This window comes from Dasypus novemcinctus, chromosome 11, assembly GCF_030445035.2.
Source record: "Dasypus novemcinctus isolate mDasNov1 chromosome 11, mDasNov1.1.hap2, whole genome shotgun sequence".
NCBI lineage: Eukaryota > Metazoa > Chordata > Mammalia > Cingulata > Dasypodidae > Dasypus > Dasypus novemcinctus.
In genome coordinates, this window is record NC_080683.1 from 107,178,107 (window position 1) to 107,188,219 (window position 10,113).

Consider the following 10,113-nt stretch of genomic DNA (forward strand, 5'->3'; position numbering starts at 1 on the left):
AATGGATTAGCTTTAAGAACATGATCTTTTCTGGGATCCACAAGAAGCTTCAAACTGTCACAGGATGCAAAAATAGGTGGGTTTATTTTGAGGCAGAACTGAACATTTACATAGAAGCATGGTATGGACTGTTTATCAATTACAAAAAGAAAAAAAAATTACAGTGGAAAAATCTGGCCTTTGCAACCTCAACCAGGTAATCAAAATTAACATCCTCAGTATTGGTACAAACTGATATCATATGTCCCATTATGATACTCTGACAAGGGCATAATACTACTTCTATGATAGTCCTATAAAAATGTGTATCTGAATTTAATCATAAGAAAACATCAAACAAAACTTTTAATTTCCTCATTGCTAAATGAAATACCATGGGTTAGCTTTCACAATGGAAATGTATTGGATCATGGTTTTGAGGTTAAGAGAAATACAAATAAAGTTGCCATCTAAGTAATGCTTTCTTGCTCAAAACTGGCTTTTGGAGCTAGCTGCCAGAGATCCTTGGTCCTGAGCTCCTCTGTTACATTGCACTGCATGTGGTGGCCTCTCCCTTCTCTTTCCATTCCATTGACTTTCTAGCTGCCCCTTCTTTGGCTTTCTCTTTCTTCGACCTTCTCTATAAGGCCTTCAGTAATAGGATTAAGAACCAACCTGGGCCATACCTTATCTGAAGAAACCTCATCAAAAGTTCTGACTTACAAGGGTTCACATCCATAGGAAAGGATTACGTTTACAAACATGTTTTTCTGGGGTTCATAGTTCCCAACCCTATAAAATCCAAACAGAGAGAAATTACAGAGTAACTGATCTGTGTTCCTCACAAATATCAAGGTTATGAAAGTCAAGAAAATATGGAAGAATTGTTGCAGATTGAAGGAGATGGAAAAGACATGCAGCAGGTGATTCTAAGCCAGATCCTTTAAATATAAACATCATTGGGACAATTTGCAAAACTTGAACAGGGCCCGAGGATTAGATAATTGCATTGTGTCAATGAGATTTCTGATTTGATTTGCTACATTTTATTATATAGGAGAGTATTGAATGTGCTTGTGGTACAATATACACTAAAATATTCAGGGTGTTGAGGCAATGGGCTGATAATTTATTCTCAAATGGTTAAGGAAGAATTACTCTTTGTACTATCTGTACAATTTTTCTGTATTGTTTGAGAATTTTTTTGAAAATCATGTTAAAAATAGATCCCATGTAAAAGAACGAGAATCAGAATGGCATTGAACTTCTCAGGGATCACCCTAGATGCTAGAGATAGTGGAGGAGTATCTTTGAAATTCTGAGGGTAAGTGCTGTTAACCACAAAATTCTACACCCAGATGACTTATCAGTCAAGCATGAGAATAGAATACTAACATCTTCATATATCCAAGAATTCAGAAAGCGTATCCTCTCTACTTCAGCTAGAGAATCCCTTCTAACAAAACGAGGGGCTAAAAAAATCACATCCATTGGCAAAAGGAAATAATAAAATGCAGTGTTCAGGTGGTGTATAGAGTTAAAAAGGGACCTGAAGGTAACAGAATTAGGGGTGGGCAGATGTATCCCTGAGAACTAGTAGTCTTTATTGTCAGTCATTTAAAATAAGTGCATGTATTTCTTTAATGATGATTTTTAAAAAGTAGATGAATGAAATAGAGGAAAGTGAATGAAGAAATAAAGAAGGTAAGTAAAGGATATTTTTCCAAAGACTTTAACAATAAAAAGAAGGAGAAAGCAGGAAAGATAACAAGAGAGTATCACAGCTATGAAAGATTACTTTGTTCTGTGAAGAAGAAATAAGCTATGATCTGAAGGAAAGCCAGAAGAGTGGGTGATCAAATAAAAACACTAGAAGGGGTGCTTTTTCATCCAGGCTGGTAAAAAGGAGGTGGGTCCCATGGAGAGAGAGAACATGTATAGTCTTGGGTGCCACAGAAAGCCTTGCTTTTCTTCACAGGAAGCATACTTACTTATGCTTATATACAGCATCTAAGCTGAAGAGGAAAGGAAATGAACCTTTGCAAAGGTGACAAATTGGATTAAGAATAACTGGAGATCAAAATGTCTTTGACCAGCAGTTAGAGTGGGATTAAAAGAATAGAAAGGCGAAATGATAGGAAGTTGTGATCCAAAGAAATGAAGAGGTGACGAGAAACTCAGAGTTGGGATGGACTATTTCAAAGAACTGCCATTTAAAAGAATCACCAGTGGAAAACATCATTGTATTAGTTAGGGGTCTTCAGAGAAACAAACCAAGAGGAGAATTATATGTATGTAAATATTAATTTATGACCATGGGGACTGACAAATCCACAGGGCAGGGAGCACACTGGAACTCCCCAATGAAGGTTTAGATGAATTCCTTGGGAGAAGCTGGCTGGCTGAAGTAGAGATAGAATTTCTTTCTATTGCTGAGAATCCTCAGTTCTCACTTCAAACTTCAGCTGACCGGATGAGACTTCTCCCTTTGCTGAAGGCAATCTGCTTTGTTGATTACAGATGTAATCAGCCATAGCTGCAATTAGGAGACTAATGATTTAAATCCACAAAGTATCCACACAGTAAAAATAGACCAGTGCTTGCTTGACCAAACAACTGGACACTAAAACTCAGCCAAGTTGACACATGAACTTAGCCATAGTAATCACCAGTAAATAGTCAGGGCTCCTTGTGTTGAAGGAAGAAAGGCAAATAGAGATACCCAGGCACCACAGGCCTTCCAGTTGTTTTGGGGGAGTTGGGCTGTCCTAGAATTTCTTTACCGTGTCCTTGAATTCCCAGTGATGACCATTGTCAGATTGTTCAAACTGCCACCACATTGAACTATCTGCAGTTGATAAACCACCTACTATGAAATTGGCCTTTTCAGGTTTCTACCTTGGCACCAGTTTAATACTGCAGTCCTTCCTGGCAAGGGAGCTTTTCATTTATGTTTTCCGGATCCTCTGCATTTCTGTGATAGTTGTCTTGGCACACAGTTCCAGCTGCAGAGAGCTTTTCTATTTAGGTTTCCCTATTCGGAAGGAGTAGTCCCTGTTTAGGGATTTCACTGTCATTCTAATTTTTCTACTGAGCTATGACCCTGCAGCTTTCTTCAAATTCAAATCACTGGGGAGACCTTTTGAAAAGCTGAAAAGACAAGACAATAGGGGATAAAGCAACCAAAAAGGGATTCCAGAAACAAGTAGATACCTCGAAAAGGAGAGGAAAGTGAAGACAGTGGCAGCAACCAAAAGGACAAAAAATGACAGTACATCAAATCCTTAATAAGCCAGCCGGCAGCACAGAGACCAGAGGCACTGACTTGAAGTTAGAGGTTTATGCATAGGGAAGTAAATTCTTGCTTCATAATACTCAAAAGTACCACCCAGGTTACTGCAGGTAATAAAAATACTTCCTATTGATAAGATAAGGAAGTCAGTTTCTGGTCCACAGTATCAGTGAGCTGGTTAGTTTTTGAGGGTCCTTCTTTTTTTTAAAAATAGATTTATTTAATTATTTCCCTCCCCTTCCCCACAACCTTGGTTGTCTGTTCTCTGTGTCTATTTGCTGCATCTTCTTTGTCCGCTTCTGTTGTTGTCAGCGGCACAGGAATCTTTGTTTCTTTTTGCTGTGTCATCTTGTTGTGTCAGCTCTCCTTGTGTGCGGCACCACTCCTGCGCAGGCTGCGCTTTCTTTCGCGCTGGGCGGCTATCCTTACAGGGCACACTCCTTGTGCGTGGGGCTCCCCTACGCGGGATTGGGGCGGGGCACCCCTGCGTGGCACGGCACTCCTTGCGCGCATCAGCACTGCACATGGGCCAGCTCCACACGGGTCAAGGAGGCCCGGGGTTTGAACCGCGGACCTCCCATGTGGTAGAAGGATTCCCTAACCACTGGGCCAAGTTCGCTTCCCTGAGGGTCCTTCTTAAAATTCATTCAGGTGTAGAGTTTCCAAGAGGATAAACACATTAAGTAAAACAATGTTATGTAGGGCCTACATTTTAAAAAAGAAATGGAAGTTTAGTAGACTTGGGCTGAGATATTGAAAATATATTTATCTTAGTGTTGCCATATTTTACCATGGATATTAGAATCTCTTTTCCTGATATTTTTAAGTCATAGCTATGATGAAAGAAAAATCAATAGATACACCATAAAATAATTGTAATCAAATATCAAGGGACAATTCAGAGCATGCATAATGTGCTTTTAAATATGGATATCAGGAGCAGGATGATCTTCACATGTTGCTCAAATATGTAACAGTTTAGTCTTTTTGAAGAGCATAAAACTAATGATGTTCAGGAGAGGTTCCGAAAGCAAATTACATGGCAATTACAAAGGAGCAAGAGGAAAGTTCTGGAAACCCTTAAAGTTTTGTGGTTCTCAAGTGAGGCTTTTTTTTTTTAATCTTAAAAATGTTTCAAGAAATATTTTTCAGTCATTTCTTTCTTAGAAATAATGGTATTTTAATCTAGAATACTTCAGCCACCTGAGGTGAGTTTGTAAGAAACACTGAGAACCACTTTCGTGCCTCCACTGTTTAACTAACTCAGCTCTGAACATCACCTGTCCCCACCCACAGACTCACTTGTTGCTATTGTTATCTACTTTTACCATATACGGTACCCATTCAGGGTCATTCATTTGTTCTGGCAGCCAAGCTCTATCAGCTCATTCTCAGCAGGGTGAGAGGAGACTCAAGAAGTCGGGGCAGGAGAACAGGCTGCCTCAGCTCAGGGCCCTGGCCACTTGCCTTGTTTCCTCTCCACTTACCATGTTTCTTTGGCTCTCCTGCCAATTTCTGGATAGCCTGCCCCTTTGGTCACCCATCTTGCTTTGGCCCTTCCATTTCTGCTGATCATCCGGAAACTGTTTGCTGGGATCTCTAAAACTGTGAACTTGTTCTGACTTTCAATATTTATGTCCATGCTCTTGAAAATGCTTTTCCATGTCTCTGATCTTTGAAAATGTGGCTCTTTCAGCACTTGTCACTTACATTGTTGCTGGTTCTTTTTAGCACATTGTCCCTTCAAAATTCTAAGTTTATGAAAACAAAGAAGATGTACATATCTCTTGATTATTCTTATATCCTCAGTTTCTGGCTGTAGCAGTTTGATATGGCTATGAATTCCAAAAATAGCTATTGGATTATGTTTGTAATTTGATCTGTACCTGGGCATGATAGTTATGATTACGGTTTTGATTGGGCCACGTGATTAGGGCTTTGAGTCCCTACCCACCAAGGGGTGGGGACTCACAGATAAAAGGCATGGCAAAGGTCAGAGTTGAGGGTTTTTGATATTGGAGTTTTGATGTTGGAGTTTGATGCTGAAGCCTTGAGCTGGAATCCCAGGAAGTAAGCTCACAGAGGAGAGAAAAGCAAGACCCTGGAAGGGAGGAACCCAGGAAGCCTGAACCCTCGTAGCCATCGGCAGCCATCTTGCTCCAACACATGCAAATAGACTTCGGTGAGGGAAGTAACTTATGCTTTATGGCCTGGTATCTGTAAGCAACTACCCCAAATAAATACCCTTTGTAAAAACCAACCAGTTTCTGATATTTTACATCAGCACCCCTTCAGCTGACTAATACACTGGTCTAGTGATTACTGGGTAATGGTTAAGAGCTTGAGATTTGGAGCCAGACTGCTTTGGTTCAACTTAGGACACCTCTCCTACCCCAGTGGGGTAAGCCTGAAAGGAAGGCTCGGCATTACGTGTTGCCTTGACATCTGGAGGGTCTCACATGGCCTAATTGGCAGGTCTTCTCCTTCTCTGCCCCATGGGTAAAGCCACCTAGCCAACAGTGGGAACCAGGACCTGTCCACCCTCTTGTTACAACAAAGCCTGCCTCTCACTGCTCTTGCTTGCTCTCTCTGTCCCCGCACATAAAGCACATAACCCCTCTGAGGCCCTGCAAGGTGTGCGTTGCCCTCTTCTGTTCAGGCTCTGAGTGTATGTGACAGGTCACCTGTTGTCCATCTCATCAGTTTGGTGCTGTGTGTTGTGTGTTTGGCCAGCCCCATAACCCTAGAGTGGGTTCTCACCAGCAGGGTGAAGAGAAAGTGAATAAAACAAACTCTTACCATCTGTGTGAATTTAGGCAGATTACTTAACCCACTTTTACTTAAGTTTACTTGTCAGAAAAACAGATATTTTAATAATAGCATTTGCCTCATAGGTAGGCTTATATAAGTTTATGTGATTAAAGAACTCAAGACAGTGAGTGGCATAGAGCAAATAGCTATTAAAGTAGTTGCTCAATAAATATTTGATGGATTAACAAATGCCATGGAAAGTCCAGTCATCAGCATTCTGGAGACAATATTTAATCAATCTCAACAGCGCACCTGCTTTAAGAATTTCTTGATTTTTTTCCCACACATTTTTCATTCATTGCCGCTAAAGCCTTATTGTATTTGTGTCAAGTCCACTTGTTTAAACATTTAAAACAGCAAAACACTGTTAGTTCTAAAAGCCATTATAACTTGATTCCATGGATATTTAAAACTTTACATACAAAGTGCTGGATTGCCTTATCTGAGGTTTTACATTGCTGATCAAATCCTCTTATTCAATAGACGGGCACTAATGCAGTGGAAAGCAGGATGCTAGGTTAATGTTTGTGTGTGTGTGTGTGTTGGGATGGAACTGGCAACGCTAGCAATGAAGAAGCTGGAGTTTCTGCTCTATGGAATCTTGAAATTTAATAAAGGAGGGAACCATGCAAACCGCTAAATGAGTCACAGGGCCCTGTCATCTTGTGAGTGTGCCCTGCTACAGGACAGTGTAATCTCTCTTTGTGTCTCTACTTTTACCAGGTTGGCATCAGAGTTAGATTGTAGGCTCCTAATGTTTCACTTTATCAGTTCATACCATGTCCCACATCGCTGTACGCTAAAATAGAATGTGTTGCTAGTAGCACAACATGAAAGGACTTTTTTTTTCCTGAAAGAAAAGGGGTGACATGAAACTATAGAGAAAGGTAAGTCTCCTGTGAAAAGACTTTCCTAAAAAGACTTCCTAAGGAACATTTTAAGGCGTTAGAAAACAAAAACAAAAACAAAAACAAAAGCAAGACTGCTGAGGAGACTTGAAACCTGTGCCCCTTCCATATTCTCTCATCCTGGTTCTTTTGGCCCTCAGTGAATCACTTCTTTGGGTTATTCATTTACACTCCCACTTTGTTGTAAGGCTAAGAGAACTGCCCCAGGGGAGACTGTCAAAGTCTCTCAGCAACAGGGTGTGTTCTGGCAGGAAAATTATTCTATAAAAGAAAAAAGGAAGGGATTTCGTTTCCCTGCAGTTCAATATTTTCTTCCTCTACACTTTGGCTAAATTCCTCTGTCCTATTTCCTCACAAATGTCAGGGTTGGGTTGCCTTACTCTCAGACAGCTCTCTTCATTATGATTATCAGTGTTAATGCCATGTCATTAATCCTCACGGGTATACCGAGGCCTCACACGGAATGAATGGGGAAGGTCACCATGGCAACATTTGTCTCCATCACTGACTCACTGCAACTCGGTAACTGCTGAACTGCATCCCGTCTACCAACTGAATTGCTCTGGATGAAGCCACACATTTGTCATCTCCCACAGGGCCATCTTCTTTTTTAAAATCTCGTAAAGATATATGCCAGGGGAAAGGACCTCGGCCTCATGGTTAGGATGCCTTCTGCGAGGTGTTTGAGTGGGTGGTGCGATACAACTAGCTGTTAATGCCTGTTAGTAACCACAGGCGATGAACATTACCGCTGGCTTTTCAGCTCCTGGTTCCTGCATGATCTTGTGGTCTTTGGAGATAGGCACTGTAAGAAAGGAAGTGCCCACGTAGAAAAGAAGGCAGACTGCTGACCCATCACATTGCCGGAAGATCCGCCTCAGGAGTTAGCGCGGTCTATCAGCCTGTGTCACGGTCAAGTGAGGGGAATGAAAGGGTCTCGGCTGGATTATTATTATTTTTTTCTGCATCAGAGAAGAAAGCAGGCAAGATAACCCATGTGGAAAAATTATAGTTGAGAACTGCAGACTTTTCACTTAGCCTGATCAAGGGTAGGCAGGATATCAGCAGTCCTAGATGGGAAATGAGGTCGAAGTTGGGAGATAGAGGGCTTAAACAAGATCACATGAGAAGGGCACAGTGCTTCACCTCAGGCGGCTAAGGGGACCATCTGCCGAGGGTTGCTCTAGTCAGAGCTGGCTGCGATTGCCCACACCTCAGCCCTGTCAGGGCAGGCAAGGGTGAGAGCGGAAAAGGGAACTGCTACTCAAGCTGGGTTTACTCACTGGATCCTCACAGAGGCAGCTCCTCACTCCTCATTCCTGCCTATACTTTGGGTGTACAGATGGAAGTCTTAAACTTCAGTGGTATTGATAGTCATTTATATAGCAGCTTTCACCTGTATTAGCCCATTTCATTTTTAAATGATCATATGATGTAGATAGTTTTCTTTACTTCCTTTAATAGATTAAGAAACTGAGTCATGGAGAGAGAAAGTGATTTTCCCATGACCAAATAGCTCTTAAGTGGCTGAGCTGAGACATAAACCCAGACAATCTGCCTCTGGAGTTCATTTATTTAAACATTAAGCATATTGATGTCTCATGTGGCGCTATTCTCATTTTCCTTCTCTCGTAGTCTTTCTCATTCTCTGTCTCTTTCCCTCCCTTATTGTCTCCCTCCATCTCTCTCTGGCCCTCTCCCCTCCTCCTACTCCTCTGCCCCACTGCCCTCTCCTTCTTGCCCTTGCACCCCCTCACGTGTTCACTCTCTCCTTTTTCTTTTTGTCTCTCTATCACCAGAAGAGGACAGGAAAACTCTGTCTTCCAACAGACTAGCAGCTGATGGACCTCACCCTGGCACACCAGCTGGTGCTGGGACAAGTAAGTCTGGCTTTAACCAAACTTAACTAATAAAGTAGGAGAAGGTGGTCTTGGCTTCCATATTGCCCCTTCCCATCAATCCTCCTTTGTCCCTGCCCCATCTCCTTTCTTTTCCGCAGGCTTCCAGTTTTCTCATACTTTTTCCCTATTACAATTTTTCTCAGCAAAGGATGAGATGTCTTTAAACTCATCTGCAGCAGTTTGATATTATTGATGAATTCCAAAAATAGATATTGGATTATGTTTGTAATCTGATCTGTACCTGGTCATGATTGAGTTATGATTAGGGCGTTGAATCCCCACGCCTTGTAGGGTGGGGACTCACAGATAAAAGGCATGGCAAAGGACAGAGTTGGCGGCTTTTAATGTCGGAGTTTTGATTTTGGAGTTTGATGCTGAAGACTTAAACTGGAGCCCTGGGAAGTCAGCACACAGAGGAAAGAGGAGCCAGCCCCAGGAAGGAAGGAACCTTGAAGCCAAAGTAAAGCAGCCCCAAGAACATAGGGACCCAGGAAGCCTGAACCCTCGCAGACGTCAGCAGCCATCTTGCTCCAAATAGACTTTGGTGAGGGAAGTAACCTATGCTTTATGGACTGGTATTTGTAAAAGCTCCTACCCCAAATAAATATCCTTTATAAAAACCAACTAATTTCTGGTATTTTGCATCAGTACCCCTTTGGCTGACTAATACATCACCCTTCATACAATGAATTCAATCTCTCTGTCTGTAATAAAGTGTTCTCATTTTATGGGCTTTTTTTTTTTAACTTTAGTATTGTGGTGTATTAAATATGGCAAACTATACAAATTAATTGTATGACTTGATGAATTTTTATATATTTATATATTCATGAAACCACTATAGACCAAGACACAGAACATTTCAAATGCCCCAGGAAGTGCCATCATGTCCCTTTCCATTCTCTTCAGCATCTTGTACCCAGATTTTCAGGTCTGCCTGCCTGCTGCAAGGCTCATTTTGGTCTGTGCTCTGTCAGTTGGCTCTGTGGGTATCCACTGTGGCAGGAGCTCAATGAGTAAGTATTGTGAGGGTCAAGGTTAACAAGGACACTTGGCTAAAGATCTAAAGCAATGTATTTCAAGCTGTCCTATGAATTATAAGGATGATGTTTTGATTCTCAGTGGAGTCCCATTTTTATTTATCAACACTTTCTGAAATGGGAAGGGGAGAAGGGATGTTATTAGCTCCATAAAAACCTATATTTTGGTGCTTCGCTTGGGC

At 41.5% G+C, this 10,113-nt stretch overlaps 1 long non-coding RNA gene across 1 annotated transcript; it reads left to right on the forward strand.

Moving 5' to 3' along the window:
* The first annotated feature begins 8,747 nt into the window (after positions 1 to 8,747).
* LOC131280508 (uncharacterized) lies at positions 8,748 to 9,515 on the forward strand. Its single transcript, XR_009188121.1, has 2 exons — positions 8,748 to 8,870; positions 9,259 to 9,515. It is a non-coding gene; the product is annotated as an uncharacterized lncRNA (long non-coding RNA).
* Positions 9,516 to 10,113: the final 598 nt, after the last annotated feature.